The sequence below is a fragment of the Neofelis nebulosa genome, chromosome 7 (genome assembly GCF_028018385.1).
Source record: "Neofelis nebulosa isolate mNeoNeb1 chromosome 7, mNeoNeb1.pri, whole genome shotgun sequence".
In the NCBI taxonomy this organism is placed as follows: Eukaryota; Metazoa; Chordata; class Mammalia; order Carnivora; family Felidae; genus Neofelis; species Neofelis nebulosa.
The window spans coordinates 131,779,854-131,800,438 of NC_080788.1; the positions used below are offsets into that span (position 1 = coordinate 131,779,854).

General features: G+C 38.4%; 1 long non-coding RNA gene across 1 annotated transcript in view; it reads left to right on the top strand.

Annotated features, from left to right (window-relative positions):
* LOC131518265 (uncharacterized) overlaps window positions 1-12,782 on the top strand; it is a 43,193-nt gene extending 30,411 nt beyond the window's left edge. Inside the window, exons 2-3 of the long non-coding RNA XR_009264979.1 lie at window positions 8,078-8,221; window positions 12,689-12,782. This is a non-coding gene — a long non-coding RNA (uncharacterized LOC131518265). The remainder of the gene's footprint in view (window positions 1-8,077; window positions 8,222-12,688) is intronic.
* The last annotated feature ends 7,803 nt before the right edge of the window (window positions 12,783-20,585 follow it).

A 20,585-nucleotide genomic window follows, 5' to 3' on the forward strand; every position in this document is an offset into this window, starting at 1 on the left:
ATATTAAGTCAAGTATGGGAAGCTTTTCTTGTATTGCAAACACAGTTTTTTGAATTTTCAATTTTATCTTCCCTTTCCTGTTTTTATTGTCTGAGTTCTTGCTTTGTCTGTTTATTCCAATCCAGATATTATCCTGGTTTCAACCTTGCACATTCCTTGGGAGAGTTCATTGATTTCTTTTCAAGGTGGCATTTCCAATTTAATGAACGAGGCACTTACTGTGTGACCTTAGGGAGAACACTTAACCTCTCTGGGCTTTACCTTTTCCATGTGTAAATGCAAATGAGAAATCAGGGATCACTCAGTGATTTCTTTAAGATGTGTTACTGGGCAACATTTTTATGCTGTTCCCAAAGCATTTTATTTTTCCTAATAATATTTAATACTGCACACTCATCTAGGAGAATAAAAGAAATAAATAAGATGAATACATTTCTAACATCTACTCCATAATCCCAGACTTTTTTTTTTAAGATGCGTGCCTAGACTCTGCTTTCCAGATTGAAGCTTCTTTTCTTTTGGGAAGGGAAATATCTGCATCATAGAAATCACGGTCCCTACTAATGCCTGTCAAGGACAAGAACATATCAAAAGGGAAGGAGCCTTTGTCCTATGTTGAGGTTAAACACTTACCACTCCTAGGGAAAGCTTACATTTCTTTTGTACTATGTGTCTGTGAATGTTTTATGAATCCGATTGAGCTTAAGTATCAAGTTTCTCTGACAGACACAGTTGATTCTGAAGAATAAAGATACAGCAGAAAGTTATTGATTTTTAGAGGTCTACGCCTTGTGAAAAATTAACCAGACATTCCTTCAAAATCGATACGATTACCCTTGCTGCTTCAGACCGGTTACCCCGAGGCTGACACAAAGAATGTCTCCATCACAGAGGGCAGTGGTTTTGTGGGTTTTTTAAAACCATCGGCAGGTGTTTTCCCCCTATAATGAATCTTTCCTTTCTTTCTTTTTTTTTTTTTTTTCAACGTTTTTAATTTATTTTTGGGACAGAGAGAGACAGAGCATGAACGGGGGAGGGGCAGAGAGAGAGGGAGACACAGAATCGGAAACAGGCTCCAGGCTCCGAGCCGTCAGCCCAGAGCCTGATGCGGGGCTCGAACTCACGGACCGCGAGATCGTGACCTGGCTGAAGTCGGACGCTCAACCGACTGCGCCACCCAGGCGCCCCAGAATCTTTCCTTTCTTCCCACCGTGTCTAACCCCCCACGCCTTTGCACAAACGTACCTGTAAACACACCTTCCATTTTCTCCATTTTCTGTGACTTTGCTGCCTTCTGTGGAAATGGCATGGAAGCTTGGAGTAACCCACTGAACCCGCTTCCAGCCTACGTAGTTCAGAAGACACCAATATCAGATGCTAACTCCATATCACGTTTTATTATTGATTTCTGACTGAGGTGACCACTCTGCTCTCTGTGACTTACCAATTCTGATCACTTTTTTTTTTGACAACTGAGAATGGACGGCCCTTTCCCATGTCTGTTCAGACACGAGAGTGTCTATTCTTTCCACCATCGAATCCATATAAAGTCATACATTTATACACGGTTGTATTCCTATCCAGCTCATTGGCAAGTAACTGAAGTCCATTTCCAATATGCATTCGCTGTAGGTCAAGCACTGTGCTTGCCGAAATACCCAGAGGAACGAGAGGTTAAACCCTGTGGTCAAGGAGCTTGCTGACTTACAACATTTGTCCAAGGGGGTGCTCTTGGCATATAGGGCAAGCAAATCCTTTATTGTACAGAATCGCCTTGTGCTTTTGCAGGACATTCAGCATCCTTAGCCCAAATCCATTGCCAGGAACACCTCTCTGTTATTGTGGCAATCAAAAATACCTCCTCATATTTAGGAGACAAAACTGGACAAGTAGCACTGACCCTATGTGGGCTCAGGTGGGCTAGCGAAAGTCTGTCTTGATGCCCAGGTAGCAGATATCTAAGATATCTAACCTGAGTCTGAAAACAGACTCATGGCCTAAACTCTCTACATTGATCTTTAGATCCCAAATTTTACTCACTAAAGTCCCTGGTCTCTATGGGAACCTTAGTTTCTGAATGCCAACATCGTCTCTGGATCTCTTGTCTAACACACCTGTCTTTGCAGGTACTGCCTAACTCACTCGGTCTGCCCTTAATGGGCAAACAGTCCTGCAGTGCCTTGAGTAATTTCCTTAGCAGAGGACTGGAGATAGAGGGGTGCACTTTTTCAAGATTTTCTAAAACAATTAGCAATGTAATATATTTATTGGCGTAGTTTTACTAGGAAAAAAAAACCTACTTCTTTTGCATTTTCATGAATAATTTATTTAACTGTTTAGAATTAACCAAGCTGCTACTAAGTAATAAGCATTTGACTGGTCTTTGGGGATACTCATATATTTGTAAACAAACACAATCCCTTCCTTTCAAGACTGTACATTCTATCGGCAAAAGACGCTAGTCAAACAATCACACAAATAAATGAAAACGGAAGTGATATTATGTGTCAAAAAAGAGATAACTCAGAATGAATATAATGGGGACATCATCTTTGCCAAACAGCACTGGGGCAATTGTCCAGATGAACTGCTGGTTGAGATGAGGTCTAAACTTTAGATTCTAAAGAAAGAAGGAATTAACTAAATGATGACAAGAGGGGAGAATCCAATCAGAAGAACTAACTTTCTTCAGTGAGTATATCAAGATTTATGCATATGTAAATCCCTATTTAAATATATATACACACACACACACATATATTTATACATTTATACATATATACATATATACACACATAGATATGTGTATATACGTATACATGTATATATACATATATATGTATATCTGTGTGTGTATATATGTATGTATATATGTATATATATATACACACACATAGATATACATATATGTGTATGTATACATATATATATACACACACATAGATATACATATATATGTATGTATACATATATATATATACACACACACATATATATATACACACATATATATATATTACATAAATGGATAAAAACTTCCAATATTTGAAAGAAATTAGCTGATGGGGCCCCTGGGTGGCTCAGCTGGTTAAGCGTCCAGCTTCGGCTCAGGTCATGATCTTGTGATTTGTGAGTTCGAGCCCAAGTCAGGCTCTGTGCTGACAGCTCAAAGCCTGCTTCGGATTCTGTGTCTCCCTCTCTCTCTGCCCCTCCCTGCTCGTGCTCTCTCTCCCTCTCTCTCTCCGTCTCTCAAAAAGAAATAAACATTAAAAAAGAAAAAAAAGATAGCAATTAGCTGAATTCTCCTCCCGAGTCTGGCTTAGATATTCTTATTTAGATGAGATAAATAATTTAGTCTCTTTAGACCTCGTTTTCTCTTATGAAAAGTGAAACAACGAAATAACATCTTTTCATAGTCCGTCAAGTTCGGGCTTATAGATTTGTTTTGTAAAAATAGACCGGGATTTAAAGCCAGGCATGAGATCAAAGCCAGCTTTGCCACTCATTTAACTATGTGAAGATGGGCACGGTATTTAACTTGGCAAAACCACAGTGTCATTTGAGCAAACAAAATGGTAGGTTCACCAAGCTTCTCTGTATGTTTAATTTCTAGCACAAGTCAAATAATCAAGAAAAAGTAACCATCATTGCTCTCTAAAATACCAGAATTCGGAAATTCAGGGGAAGGAAATTTAAGTTATTATAAATATACATAATTTCAAAAAAAGGTTTTTTTTTTTTAACAACATTATACATTCTATTCAGGTTAACTATGATATTGTGGTTAGAGGATCTTTTAATGAAATCTTGATTTTCTAGAAACTATAAAAAATTTAAAAGCCATAGTAAAATGTAAAGCATAGTGAAAATACCTTACGCTGATGTTTCTTCTCTTCTACGATTTTTTTTTTTTTGGTCTATAATTGGTCATTATGCACATGTATCTTTTGACAATGTCTATGGCTATTTCTGGATGCACCAACTGAAGAATGGTGCTATTTTTCAGTTTTCCTTTTTATGTTCTTGGCCCATGCTAAATGACTCTTTCACAAAGAGAAATGGATACATATTTAGCCATCTATCCGATAGTAGGACAGATCATATGTCACATGCAGGTTAAGCTAGTTTGTCTATCAGTTGGTTAAATCCTACTAATCTCAATTAGATGCTGTCTCATTAGTTTAATTAGCTGTGCTTTAAACTGATGTTTTGAATCTGCCTTCCACTCATAAAGCAAATCCTGCCAGAAGGGATGCTCTTGAGAATTACCATTACCAAAGTGGATTAAATTAAATCGAGTGGATTCTAGCCTCCACCAGCTCTGTTTTGTTCCGCAGTCATATCACACTTCCTTGTTCCTTTCTCCTCAAAGTTACCAAACTTACCAAAGTTGTGTTGGAAAAGAGATTAGTGGCTTTCCTACTATGATTTTATTTGGCACTTTAGGTTTTTGAAGAGACACTCCTGAAGATGCCTGGAGGAAAGATAAAGAAAATGTTCAGTCTGCATAGTTGATCTACTTTTACTGACTTACGTTTGGTCATTACATGGAATTTTTCATATAATGAAGAGTTCTATAGCCATACGAACAAAAACACACCAAACTGTGTGTTTTTTCTCATGTTCCTCACATTTCTAACTTTTATGAACTTATGAATTCAACAATTGATTCATTAGTTTTATCTCTAAGAAGGAACACAGTATCTATACAACCTTGGTTAATGCTCACCTTTAATAGAGCATGGATTGTAGGAAGGAAGACAGAAATACTTCCTCAGGCAGCACGATAAGGCAACTCAACTTCACAAAAGAGACTGATTAATTCCTTCATTTAGTAACATGCTGGGGATACAAAGGTGAACAAAACATAATCTGCTTTCTTGGAGCTCATGGTATATTGGAGGAAATAGAAACAAACAAATAAACACACACACACACACACGCACACACACACACACACTATTATGTCAAATACCAGTGCAAGGCATTGAAAAAATAAATCGGGGGCAGCCACAGTAACTAAAGAGGAGTTTATCAATTATCTATTGCTAACAAGCAACCCAAAAATTTAGAGGACTGAAACAAATAAGAACCACTTTATTTGCTCATGTTTCACTAATATGCATTGGGCTGTGTGGTTCTGCTCTCCCTGCAGGAGATACCATATGACTGCATTCAGGAGGCTGATTAACTGTGGGCTGGGCTCCACTGGATGGTGGGGCTTTGCTCCCTCTCTATTGGTGTCTCCACAAAGTCTATGCACCTGATCTCCTCATGGGGTTGTTCTCCTAGCAGTGTAGCCAAACTTCCGGCATGGTGGCTCAGGGCTTAAATAAACACAAAAGTAGAAGCTCTTGAGATTACTTAAGACTTGTACCCAGAGACAGTAGAGTGTTACTACTATTTGTTCTATTGATTAAATTGAGCCCTAAGGATAGCCCAATTCCTGGGGAGGTGACTACGAAAGTGTGTGAATACCAGGGATCATGTTCTTATTAGGATCCCTAATATAACATAAGTATCCCGGGAGGTTCTAGTTTAGAGAGTGTGAACAGGAAAGTGCGAGTCATGGAAAGATGTGGGGAAAAGTTTTCAAGTCATCAGAAGAGCAAATCCATGACCCCAAAGTAGGAAAACAGATTACATAAGGACTGGAAAGAAGATAGGCATGGGCAGAGTCGAGGGAATCAGTAGGAGAGTGATAAGAAATAAGGTCAGAAAGAAGTTCGCATCACAAAGGGCCTTAGAGACCTTAGCCAGAAACCTGAATTTTATCATTTTTCCAGTAGGAAACCATGGGAGAGTATTGGCCAGAAGAATGATACATTTGATTTTTAAAAAATCACTTGCCTTCTGTGTGAATTGAGTTATGGAGTCAGAATGAAACAAAGAGGGGGCTAGGAGGCAATCATAGCATTGTATATGAGAATATTACAAAAAATGGATAGGTGGTGATGAGCATTAAGAGGATGGATAGATTCTGGAAGTATCTTGGAGGCAGACTGACAGAACTTGGTAAAGAACATGATACGGATCATTGAGCAGAGAGGGGCATAGTTTAGCATGAAAACCTAAGTTGAGATGATGTCTCTTAGGGATATGGAGAAGACCACAAAAACTGCTTGGTAGGAGCTTGAGAAATCAAGAGATCTGTTTTGGACCTGTTAACTTTGAGATGTTTACTCAACATTCAAATGGATTTGAAAACTGACCAATTAGATATGACAACTCAGGGACTGAAGAGAGTCAAAAGCGTTTATGTGGCCTTTAAAGCCATTGGACAATATGATCTCTCTTAGGGCATCAGTACAGACAGATAAAAGTTGAGCCAAAGACTGTGAAATTTTGAGATGGGAAGAAGAGGAAGAACCTTGCTGACTGTAAACAGTGCCATGATCAGATTCAATGACTAATAATCCTAGCAGCAAAGAGAGCTTGAGTTAGAAGAGGTAGGCCCCAGTAGTAAGGAGACAAATTAAGAGGATTTAGCAATAATGAAGGGAACAGATGGCAGTCTTAAATTTAAGGAGTAGCAATGAGAGACAGAAGGGAATTGGGGGTTTGTTTAGGGAGAAAAACAGGGTTTGATGCCTGAAAGGATATGGAGTTACTGGCTAACATTTTCTTTAATTAATTAATAATTAATTAATTTATATGTCTGTATAAATTCGGTATTTAAGACTTTGAGGTCTTAAACAAATCATTGGAAAATTATGGAAACCTCCTAGAACGCAGTTCATATAGAAATATTGGACTGGGGCGCCTGGGTGGCTCAGTCAGTAAAGCATCTGCCTCTTGATTTCAGCTCAGGTCATGATCTCACTGTTTGTGAGCTGGAGCCCCACATCAGGCTCTGAGCTGTGAGTGGAAAGGATTCTCTCTTTCCCTCTCTGTCCCTCTCCTGCTGGCACTCTCTGTGTCTCTCACAAAATAAATAAATAAACTTAGAAAAGAAAGAAAGAAATATTGGATTGATAGAGCACTGGCTGCTTTTATAACCCAGGACAAGACAAAAGTATTAACATGCAACTTCTTCCGCACAATTTGGGATGTCTTCAAGCATTGAGCTATACGCAGGTATCTCTTATCATCATTTATTTTTCCTTTTTTAAAAGGAACATTTTCTCAATCTCATTATGTCTTTTTTCAATAAGTCCTATTTTGGTTGCTTGTGGTCTTCTAAAAGACAAGTTCAAAATGGCATCCATGTTGGTAAAAGGAATGTGTGTGAGAGGTAATTACTACACCTCTATAATGTGACTCCTAGTATGACTTTGGGAACCTTAGAGAATCCCTTGGCTTTACTTTGGGTTAGATAAATTCCTGCTGCCCCCTAGTGGCCCTTGGTCCAGCAACAAAATCTCTGTGTCCCTAGTTTATTTTGTAGCAGAAGCATGCATTGGTGACACCAACATAGCCCATGGGGGACAACTCTAGAAATGGAGGTATTTTACAGACATCAAAACTCTATGTATTCATAATTGCCTAAAATGGCGGTCTGGCTGTTAGCACTGCAATCAACGAAGCTCTTAATTGTTCAATGGTGGCACCACCATGTCATTTGTCAGTCAGAAGTCAGCCGTTTCTTTTCTTGAATTTTTTAGTTATTTATGTGTTTATTTTTGAGAAAGAGAGAGAGAGAGAGAGAGAGAGAGCATGAGCAGTAGGGGCAGAGAGAGAGGGAGACAGAATTTGAAGCAGGCTCCAGGCTCCAGGCTGTCGGCACAGAGCCTAACACAGGGCTCGAACTCAGGAACCTTGAGATCATGACCTGAGCTGAAGTCAGCTGCTTAACTGACTGAGCCACTCAGGCGCCCCGGAAGTCAGTCATTCCTTGATAGGTCTAGAAGTTTGCTCTTTTTCATGATTGAAATTCTGAATCTTCTTATCCACAACGTAGGCATCATCGCCATCATGTGAACGAACATTTGGGCTTTACTGAACATCGAATGGGCACAATAGCAAGAGTGTGTTCCCTTGCCTTGTACTTTATTCTACTCCTCAATTTTTCTTTCCTGATCCCCTGTCCCCTGTTTGAACATGGTTTACTGACTATGAGAAATGCCATTTCCTTCAGGAGAAACCCAACTCCCGCTTGTACTTGGGATATTACCCTCTGAACTGAAGGACATGATAACATCAGAACACAATAATCCAACTTCAGAGTTCATCCACTCTTGGTCCTTTGCATGGCTGAAATAAAGAATATGTATTTATAATAGTAAGTATATTAGTATATATTATCTATTTACTAATTACAATATTATTCATTCATATTCATCACTTCCCCAAGATTCTTCCTGTGCAGCTTCTCATTTACAAATGACTGCTCAAAAAAAGGCCACATACAAATCTATGAGAAAAATCCAAAATTTACAAAGATAAGAAAGGTGTTCTAAATCAAACAGAAAAACGTAATATTTCTCCCCAAGGAGACATGAAAAAAAATTGCATTTATTTTCTTTTGCTGGAAGACACATCCAGTTTGATTTACCAAACAGAACAATCCACTTGTGAACCTGAGATATCTGCATAAGGTGAAGGATGGCTTAGGTATTCCAGGAATGCAATGGTAACTAAATGGTTTGCACTCACATGATATTTCTGTGTGTGTGTGTGTGTGTGTGTGTGTGTGTGTGTGTGTGTGAAAACAAAGATACCTGTTGCTTTTGTAAGGGAGAAAGCTTTTACCTCTTTCTCTTTTAGGTTCTTTGGCTGGTCTAATAATTAAATTGGCATCAGACAGATTAACAGGAGGAAAAAACATTTAGTTTCATTCCTACAGGAACCCCAAGGATATGAGACTCCCTGAAATCAAGGCAATTGAAACTTACATGCCATTCTGAGCTTAGGAGAAGTGGGTGGGAGTCTGAGACTTCAAAGGGGAGGAACACAATTCAAGGGAAGATAGAAAGAGCCAATGTTTTGTAAACGGGTGTCTGCCCTGCCTTGTTTATAAGCTTTGTAAGAAGTTACCTCTGGTGATGGCTCTCTTCCCTTTCTAAATTCTTTTAAGCAGTTAAGGGGAGGTAAGAAGACCTTCTTGAATCTGGTGAACCTTGATTGCCTCCAGTTGGAAACAATCCACACACCAAAGTGGCACAATCTTTGGTGGCCTGTCCTGAACCTCATTTTCTCCAGATAAATTTACCTCCATGGAGACAGAAACTATTTTAAAAGTGTGAAAACTTTTGCTATCTTAATTGTAAATTTTTAGTGCAAGTGCAAGTTTTTCCCCTCTACATTCCACACCCTCTAACATTAAAAAAAAAATGTTTGACTGCATCTCAGTCTTAAGGTAAAGTCATAGGAAGTCAATATGATTTTGTGCCACCTTTTTGCCCTCCTGTGAGACCTGTAAACTTTTCTTTCTTTTTTTAATGTTTATTTATTTTTGAGAGAGAGATAGCGTGTGAGCATGGGAAGGGCAGAGAGAGAGGGAGACACAGAATCTGAAGCAGGCTCCAGGCACTGAGCTGTCAGCACAGAGCCTGATGTGGGGCTCGAGCTCATGAACTGTGAGATCATGACCTGAGCTCAAGTTGGACGCTTAACCAACTGAGCCACCCAGGTGACCTAGACCTGGAAACTTCTTAACGCAACTTCTGTGACAACTGAACTTCTTTGACAATTTAACACAACTTCTTTGACACAAAAGACAAATCCATCTTTGTAATCCCAGAGCTTAGATATAGTCTGGCTTATAGTAGATGATCAACGAAAGTCTGTTGAAGAGAACCAAGAAAAGAAGAACAGAGGTGACATTAACAACAAGAGATAAAATGTAAGTGGTATCCACTGAGAGACAAGGCATCATGGAGGGAAACCTGTGAGATGATTTAATATTGATTGGGAAGGAATATAAATTCCTCAATTATACTTTGAATTAAGGACTCCTGGTCAATTCATGGTAAGTCTTTGAATGTAAATTTATATTTCAAAATATTGAAAAGACTGTAAACCTGAACCAATGGATGTGAGTTACAGCTAAATTTGAGACTGGGTCCAGATGCAATGGAGAAGTTGACAAAACTTGCTATTGGCATCTTCTGTCTCTCGTTACAAAATACTTTATTTTCTACCTACGTTGGCCAGGGATATCCTGCCAAGAAAGGATGCTATCTAATATGTAATCTCCATTGTTGGAATATAAATATCTTAAAATAAGACTCCAGGGAAGAGTCATGCCATTTTGATGGAGGTATTTTAGGTACTGTAGGGACCACATTTTATGAAAGGCAGTTTGGGAAATAATGTCCCTCCATTATAAGATATAAACATCATTTTGATATTACTTAATGAGTCTATAGTTCAGCTAGTCATAATTGTTACACCTTATGGCACATCCCTCTGGGCTCTTTAACTCAGAGCCTTGATAGTTTCTACCCATGCACACTGAAGAACCAGAAACTCAATGCTATTTTTTTCAATAAGTTTTTTCGTGAATCTTATTTTCCATCGAAATCTTATGTTTGCGTCAATGTTTAACATTCTGGAAACATGTGCTACAACTTATAAATGAACAACATTCACGATTTACTTGTTGCTTTTCCAAAAGGCAGAGATATATCGAAAGATCATCTTTTAAACGGGGTGCTGAGAACCCTTGTGGTATATTCAAATGGCAGTTTTCATTGGAATAATAATCAATAACACACCTCCATTCGTCCCAACAATTAATATAGATAATAATAAGAATCAGTAACTATTTTCCAGTGATTTTAAACCCAATCCATTTGTTTCAAGCTCTAGAATTGATTTCTCAGTCTGAAAGGAAATTAATTGCTTTAGTTTTAATTTTAATCGACTTTTAAACCTTCTTTGCTTCTCTTTTTCCCTGCAATTAGAGATTTCTCTAAATGGCATTACTTCTTGGTGGTCATGATTGTAGAGGTGATTTCTCCAGATTTTATTTAATTTGAACTGCCCGTCCAAAATGATAATTCCTGCAGAAAAAGGGTAGTATACAGTAATTCAAAGGGCACACCTTTCAAGGTAGACCACGCTAAGCCAAAATCTCACCTTGGAAACTTACTAGATGCACAATTGGCCAAGTCGTTTCTGCTCTTTGATTTTCTTTACATATTCCATTGTGTACAATATCTTCTTCCTTAAAGCTGTTTTGAAGGTTAAAAAAAATAACACCCAATAAGACCTGATGAAAATAAATACAGAAAAAAGATTAACTCCCACTATTTCTTATCCAGTTTTTCATTAGAGATAATATCCAAGCTTTACTAAGATGTTCTATTAGATGCCTAAATAAAGTGAGCATTTGCAGCAATATAATTTATTTATTTAATATATGAAGAAAGAGTGTAATTAGACACATCTGGAAAATACCTTCAGGGTACTGAAATGTGTATTCCACATTTATGTACTTGCTCACCAATAAAACTTAGTAAGAGATAAGAAAAATTTAAGAACTTCGGCAGAAAGCTGAGCTAGAACAGTCTGCCGGACCCTATATAATGCATTAACAGCAGTAAAGAAATGAGCAGAAATGAATGTAATTAGGTGCCTCTCTGTAAATAAGGTTTACTATGCAGCACTAGCTGAGTAAGCTAATGAAAGAAAGACATTTTAATTACCAGAAAATTATTTCTGTAATACCTTAGACAGAGTGTCTTAAACATGGCACTAAATATACTGTGTATATCAGTTAATTGCTTAAACAGTGAGATTCTTTTTACTACTTTTTGGGACAAAGTTTTCCTATCTGTGAGATGAAGTTAACCAGGGGAAAGTGAGTGGAAACTGAGTGTTTAAAAGGTGGGCAGACATAAAAGAATGCATTAACAAACTCTGCTGAGGTAATGTTTTAGAAATACCTCAGGTTGTGGTAAGCGAATAGGATATACTCAGTAGTAAGAAAAAAAGCTCATCAAGATTTGAAATTGGAAAGAATTTCTCTCGCTTATGGAGAGAAATAAGCGAGATATATACACATCATGTGTTTGATATATACACATCATGTGTTTCAGTGAGGTTGTAACACACAGACAAAACATGCAGCCATCTCTCCTTCCTTCCAGGAATTTAAAATAATAAATAGCTTCATCAGATTCCAAACACAGCTGGTTATTTTCTAATAATATTTGAAGAAGCTAACATCAAGCGACGTCATGTGCATGCTTCTCTAAATATAAACATGGCACCCAGAAAGTAGTGTTTCATTTATTTGATAGAGCGAGGAGCTGGTAGGATAATGGCAGATGTTTCAATCATTTTATCAGTGCCTCGCTCTGTAACTGTCTGTCAGTCAATAGGCTTTTGCTGCTTTCTGCTGCTGAAATGGTCAATGGTAATGAAGTCATCCTATTCTTCTTTGACTCACTTATTACCAAGAGAATTGAAAAATAGCATTTATTAAACGGGTTTTGCCACATACTTACTGCACTCACAGCACGTTCAAAAGCTGAGTAAAAGAAGGCTTGAAATGCTGCACAAGCCAGTTCTCAAACAGAATGATAAGACATCACATGGCAGAAAATTATAGGGGATCGTTTTGCTTTGGGGATCATGAAATATATCGCTAATCTGTTATCACCACAGGTCATGCCAGCCCCATCTTCTAAATCCAGTCCTTTAATTAGTACATGCTGCCCTGGAAACATTTGAACAAAATAATCCCAGGGTTGGAAGCAACTTTTAAGAAAACTTATCAAACTATGTGCGTTATGCTTAGGTCACCTCTGGAATATCACAGACAAGTAAGTGGTCACCCAGTGGAAGCGTGAACACTCACTCTTATGCGGACCACCGATTTCACCCCTGGAACGACTTTGGCAGTGAGAATGAAACTCTTTCTATTAATAATAAATATGACTGCCTCCAGCATCTACTCGAATTGTGTTTTGTGAGAGGACAATAAGCTAGCTTGATCACACTTTTTTTGCACATTCAGGAAGCAATTTAACAGGTAAGAATTACGTGCTTGCTCTCAACCAGGTATTGTTTTGGATATAGTAAATAATATAATGAATAAACTCCTCAATCGCATGGAGTTAGCTGTCTGGCTGTGGGATAGCTAGGAATCAGGCACATACACAAGCAAGTGCAGTCTGGTAATACGGAGTAGGATAAGGGTTTGCCTAGAATGCAGTGGAATCACCCAGAAGGTAGTTAGATTACAGAGGCGGCTTCAGTCAAGGACAGAGGTACAAACTATTGTTTCCTGCCAGTAAACAGTACTCACATTCACAGTAAGTTTATTAGCTAATCATAAATACCATGCATGGCTAAGTCCAATCAGATGACCCCCATGTGGCAGCCATGTAGTTAGGTACCTTCCCTAGACGGTACCTCCTAATACTTGTAGATGCTGTAGGAGACAGGTACTATTATTTCCCTTTTGCAGATGAAGGAACTGAAGTTTGGAGAGGTCAAGTCATTCGCCCAAGGTCACAGGATGAGCAAGCAGCTAAGATTTGAACATTAACCCCTGGAGAGCCTCTCTCCAGGGTAGTGGTACAAGAATGAACTCTATAGCGAAGCCAATTTGTGAGGTGATTCCTTTTTTGACCATCTGTTTGTTTGTTTTTTTCTTTTTAGGAGGCACCAGATAATTTCTAGAACTTTAAGGGCAAGTTTTTGGTTCACAAATCAAATGCTGGCGACTTGGGACACTTCACAAGACAACAATATAAGGTCTGGTATCACTTTGGATGCCCTTCAAAGCTCAGTTTCTCGGTGGCTTTGGCTTTTGGCAAGGTCCCTGCGGCCTGACGTTTGCCTGCTGCTTCAAGGTCCTCATGTCTAAATACCTTCCTCCTAGCTCAGTGGACTCCGGCCAACATCCCTCAAATACTCCTCAAAGCCTCCACTCTGGGCCTTTGCATTTGCTCTGGCCTCTTCCTAAAACATTATTCCTCCACATTTTCCAATGACCTTTGGCTCTTTCTTGTCTCAGATCAAACACAAGGAGCCAGATTTGCCCTGTTAGGCTTCCATGGCTTCCTACACCCACAGCTGAACATTTTCTCTAGCTTAGCCAACGTTATCTTCCTGAGCGTCCTCATTGTCTAACGAATCACGTATATTTATTTGCTTAATTATTTTTAACACCCTCTACTGGAATAAAAGCAGTAGGGGGTCAAGAGTTCTGACAGGCCATATTCAATATGTACCCCTGGCAATTAGAATAATACTAGGGATATACTGAGGAAGAGGTAAAAAGGATGATGCATTCTTTCTTTCAGGGACTACTTGTTGAGGACCTCTTATGTGTTGGGCCCAAACGTAATAAAGAAAGTGAAAACTGGCTCCTGCCAAAGGAATACCAATAAAATGCGATGTAAAGTAATCTCCTTTTTCCTATTTAAGGTGAGGAAACCGAGGCTGACAGGTTAAAAAACAGCATCAGAAGATTTAGTAGCTGGCGGATGGATGAGCTAGAAATTGAAATCAAACTCTAACTCCAAAGCATTTCGTCCTGCTCCTATATTTCATAAAATATAGTTGGTGCTCATCTAAAAGTGTGACAATGGAAAGAAATCATAGAGGATAGGGAGCAGCTAATTCAGCCTGAGCGAATCAGAGGTTTTTCAGAAGTGACTTTGTCACTGGGTTTGGAAATTTGAGGAAGAATTTGACAGATGGAGAAGAGCGACCAGGAGACATTGCTCGCAGAAAGGAAGCAGGGTGCATAAAAGCACGGGTTTGCAAATAAACAAACGTCCATTTAACACCTGCCTCCTTGAAAATAGACTCTACCATGGCAGCAGGGTTTTATAAATTGTTTGTAAGAATATCTACAAAACAAGATCCAGCCACTAAAATTCAAACCAAGACATTGAGAGCCGTCATTCAGCCCAATGGAAGTGTAACAAATCAGTACCTGGTCCTGTCCACCAAGTGCAGATGGATAAATTTAACACTACTGGGTGGACATCAAAACCTCGCTGCAGTGAAAGGGGGTAGCGGTTAAGCACCAGAGATCACGGGCTTGCCCTCTTTATATATTAGGTTCTCACAAGGGACGCAGGTTACAGTCTGTCCTTTTTACATTCATGTTCATTTGAGACCCGTGATCAGATCTACGAGGTTAACTGCCCCTTGAATAGCAGTGTGAAGTCTGTGAAAGAGAATGAGTATTGATTGGCGTGCCTCGCAAGGTGAACTGGAGTCAGAAATTTCCTCCACGATCAGCACACATATTTATACCCTGAAGTCATTGAAAAATTGTTCCTGAGACAGGTTTTTTTTTTTTATAACTCAAGTAATTGTCAAAAATATTAATTACCGATGTAAATATTAAACAGTAAAGTTACCCATGTTTCCTTTCTGTGTATTAGAACTAAATCCGCTCTGGTCTGTAAAGAGGAAATTTCCTGGCAGGTTTCTGGTGGTGTGAATGTCCTAATGCATCTCAAAACCAAAGTGTATTTTATTTTCCTGCCAGAAATCACTGTCCTTAGCCAACTTTGCCTACACTGGGCTTGGAACAAGTTAGGTTGTTTTTAAAGAACTCTATCTCAAATAATGTCTATCACATGGAAGTAGGTTGTTTGGTACATGTCTGTGTGTTTGCGAGAGTGTGTCTGTATATCTGTGTGTGTGTTTCTCCAAGAATTTCATTTCACTTTATTTTCATAATTGAAATGAGAGCAAGCCTCAGTTATCAGATATCAAACAGTACAGAGGCCACTTTTCTGATGAATTCTTGCAGTGGATTCTTTTGTAGAAGTGTCTCCTTGAATTGCTTGCATTTTTAAACATCTGTAATAAGTTATGTACCATTTCTAACCGTATTAGCATTGAATCATTGACTTTTCCAGGAAATAAAATCTTTTTCTTGGTTTTATCACTTTTTATTTCATGATCATGCACATGTGAATGTCTTAGATATTTTTTTTTTACCCCCAAGGGCTTTACATACCTAAAAGAAATGACAATGAGAAGAGAGTTACTCAACCCATTAAATGTCTTTCCAACTGCCGGTAGGAATGCATTTGTGAGCTAAAAATGTGCTATGGTTTGATCTAGGGGGGCTGTCAATGGACCTTTAGAACTCTATGTAGGATATAAAATTGTGGAGATATAGTTCTGTTTCTACTTCATCTCCACCAGCTTTAATTTCTACACAAAGGGAATATTAAATCTTGAAAAAACCTGGAAAAGGACAAAGACTATTTCTTTGTGAGCACATTAAATATACCAGGCTTCTCCTTTGTCATAAAACATGTATGAACAGATACAAGCAGAGGCAAGGAATGAGGGTCATTCCCTTTTCCAAGCTAAATTCACCAACAAATCATTTGTAGATTCTATCAAAATGTGAGCTAATGAATTGTAGTCTGAATATACACTGGCAACACCATTTTTTCTATCTCTTTTTACAAAAATATTCTGCGGGACCAATTCTCTTAAATGGAAGGAGGGAAAGGAATAAGAGAGCAACAGGCTTAGTAATATTTTCATAATAAAGTCGCAGAAACTCTCACTTTTTGTGCAAAGTAATGGAAATAAGTACAAAAATAGTTACTGGGTACAAACAACTTAAGTGTTAAATATATATAAAAAATATCTCCTAGAAACATATGCAAAGTGATATTTGTAAAATTAAATTTGTGATTTGAGCTACTACCCCACAGTTCCTCATTTATAATAGAGATAGTTGCTCGAATGTACCATAGAGTATTTATTTCCTTCTTATGCAATTTTTGGCAAAATGTTGATATATCGTGAAAAAAAAAAACATTTGTTTCTGGGCCCTATTATTTTAACCAGGCTCTGTAAGGTTGGAGAAAACAGAAATGTGAATAATCTGATTAAGGACAGTATACACCCACAGATTTGAAATCCATCCTTTTGTTAATGTTATGCCACCAACATGATTTCTCCATGGGCTTCCTGGAAATCGAGAGTCAAATTCTTTCGTAAAATTCGAAAAAGAAAAATCTCGGATTTGGTTCTTCAGTTAGACTTCAGTCCCCCAATACCTTGAAAATGTTTGATTTCCTGTTGATTCGGTGGTGAAACTTGAGCTGGTTTGGGTTTCCAGTTTAAAACGAGTGAGAGCTGTGGGTGCCTGGGTGGCTCAGTCAGTTAAGCAACTCACTCTTGATTTCAGCTCAGGTCATGATGTCTTGGTTCCTGGGATGGAGCCCCATGTCAGGCTCTGCACAGTCAGCGCTTGAGACTCTCTCGCTCCCCCTCCTCCTCTAAAGAAAGAAAGAAAGAAAGAAAGAAAGAAAGAAAGAAAGAAAGAAAGAAAGAAAGAAAGAAAGAAAACAAAAACAAAAACCAAGTGAGAGGCCTGCCAACTCTACAAAGTCGGAGTTAACAGTAGGATTCAAAGGTTTGAACCTCTACAACAGCGCCCTTGAGAGTGCTTGTTTGGAAGGTGGTAGCTCCCCCTTATCCGTGGTTTCACTTCCTGCAGTCAACTGCAGTCTCGAAGGGGATGATCCTCTTCTGACATATGGTCAGGGCAGTAGAAGCCTAAGGCTGCGTCATAATGTCTACACCATTCACCTTATTTCATCTTATCCCGCCAGCCTTTATTTTGTCATCTGGCGCCACACACAAGATGAAGAAGGGTAAGTACAGTACAATAAGATGTTTTGAGAAAGAGAGCATATTCACATAACTTCTATTACAGTATATTGTTAGAACGGTTATATTTTATTATGAGTTATTGTTGTTAATCTCTCACTATGCCTAGTTTGTTTATAAATTGAGCTTTATCCCAGGTATGTATGTATAGGGAAAAATAAAAACATGTAGTGTATGTAGGGTTCAGTACTATTCCAAGTTTCAGGCATCCACTGGAGGTCTTGAAAGATCCTCCCGCAGAGAAGGAGGGATTCGTATATAGAAACTGAACTTTGAAAGCTTAGCCAGGGAAAATTTGCTTTTCTTCCAATATAGACGGTGTCTTTGAGTTTTGATCAAATCAGCAACATCTGAAGGATGCCTTTGTCACTGGATTTCTCACGCCTTCAACCAGAACCTTAAGAAAGCTGCCTATAGAGGCAGAACTGTATATGTACAATCTATTGATGCCCTTCCTATTGGAAGACAACACTTCTTGCTGGTGATTCATGTGATAGAGGAACTGAGAAGAATCCTTTGCCTCCTTCCCTTCAGTTATTTATAGGACTACATAAAGTCTACATTGCACAAAGCAAAAAATGTCTACTAAAAGCAACCAGAGCTAAAGGAATCTTACTATTTTCAAAATCATAGAAGCAAAATTTCTTGTCATGTGGAGTGATGCATTGAAAAGAGCCTAGTTCTAGGCTCTTATGAGCTTTTTTCATTATGAAAAAGATGACCTTTTAATTTTGAAAGCCAATAAAGTGAAATTTCTTTTCAAGTTCTTTTTGTGGAAGCAATTATGAGATTATCTCTATTTGCTTTCCGTCTTCATTCCTTCTTTGTCAGATCTACAAAATAACTTTTAAGAACATCTGGGTGGTAACAGCCAAGAATGGCAATGGTTTTAGATATTTTAATTTCCTCCCTTTCCTTCCCTTTCTTTCTCTTTCTTTTCTTTTTCTCTTTCTCTCTTTTTTTCTCTTTCTCTTGATTTCCTATTGGTTCAGTGGTGAAATATGAGCTGATTTTGGTTTCCAGATTAAAACAAATGAGAGCTGTGGGCGCCTGGGTGGCATTTCTTCTGCTTAGGAAGCTCTTTGTCCTAAAAGTCTGGATGTAGAGGATGAGAAGAAAATAGAAAGATTTTTATCACAACAGAATGTAATAGATGAGGCATTACGAACTTATGTGGATTTGGGGCCAGATTTGGCAATTTTAGTTATATGTACATAATTTTATAAAGCAGTCACTCAAAATCTGTAGTCTATAGTATATCTTCATCTTTATTATATTCGGGCCTGATCTTTCGTTTGGCAGTAAATGAAATTTTTACTTGGCAGAGGACTTTTACTTAGCAGTCATTCAATGTTCTTCAAGCCTACACAAATCAAGTAGAGTATAGAAAGCTAAGGAGACACCAGAAAGCTTGGATAGAGGTCTGTCATTGCTTGACCCTGGTCCTGAATTCATATACACCATCATTATGCATCTGTTCCTTACTTTCTGGGTGACGATTGACGTGTTCATGGTCCCAGCTCAATCTAAGGATCTTCACTTGTAAAAAAAGAATGATATAATATTTGCTTCACCACATTGATATGGGGTCTGGAGCTGGCATGTTTTTCGAGCCCCCCACCATACTGCAAGGCAGACTTTAGCCTCAACAAATCAACAACTGGTTAGTTGGTACTACATTCTTTCCTTCTCTCTTTGTCATGTGAATGTACAAATGTGTTTAATGTCTCCCATACGAAAAGCAAAATACAACGTCCTTTCATTTGACTTCTTCTCCTGTGCACATACCAGCCAGCTTCTCTATTGCTATGAAAGAGGTAAAGTTGAAGGAAATATGGTCACCATCCATTCTTACCATCCATTCTCCTTAACCTTAGTCCAGTCAAGGTACAGCCTACATTTTTCTCTCATGCTGTCAAATCCCTTAACTATTTCTGTACACTCCTATTTTTTGACAACATTCGACATAATCAGCCAATTCCCATTTGTTAAAATATTTCCCTTTGGCCTTCTGACATACCTATTTCCCAGTTTTCTATTGACCATGCTGGCCTTTCTATCTCAGCCTTTCCATAAGGTTGTTATATCTAAATAAATCATATTTCTCAGTTTTTCATGGGTATTTTTCACACTCTGTTGTAAGTCTGCCATGTGATGTCACCCATTTTTATGGCTTTAAATATCACATATAACATTGAGAAACAAACATGAGACCCAAACATGAGATATGCTTATCTCCAAGTCAGAAGTCTCACCTGCATGCGAAGCTATCAAGTTGAAATCTTAGACTTTTCTTGTCCAAAAATGATGCTCTTGATTCAGTACTTCACTTCTACCTCAACTCCTCAATCTTTCCCTCATTCCAAATGGCTTTACTATTGCTTAGTTGTTCAGGGCAGAAAACTTAGATATCAGTTAGATACAATGACCAAGAACATGGTCTCTATGGTTCAGATGTTGCCCCTGCCATATTATGCTAGATGACAGTCTAAATCTATTCAGGCTGCTATAATAAAATATATTACGACTTAAACATCAGAATTTATTTTTTTGCACTTTTGAAGACTGGGAAATCTAAGACCAAGGTACCTGAAGATTTGGTGTCTGGTGAGGTCCGCTTCCTGGATCATAGATGGTCATCTTTTTGCTGTATCCTATGTGAGAAGGAGAAAAGGAGCTCCCTGGAGCCTTTCTAATCCCATTCATGAGGGTTCTACCATCATGACCTTATCATCTCCCAAAGGCTCCACTTCTAAACATATTTGGGGTTAGGTGCCAATATGCCGATTTGGGGGGGCCATAAACATCTAGTATACAACAGTGACTCTGGGTAATTGTCTATACCTCTCTGAATCACAGTTTCCTCACCCGCATTTTAGTCAGTTTGAGTTGCATTAAGAAATTACAACAGACTGGGTGGGTGCAAAAACAGAAATTCATTTCACGTAATTCTAGCGGCTGGAAAGGTCAAGATCTTGGTGTCATCATGGTGAAGTTCTAGCGAAGGCCTTTTTCCTGGTTTTCTG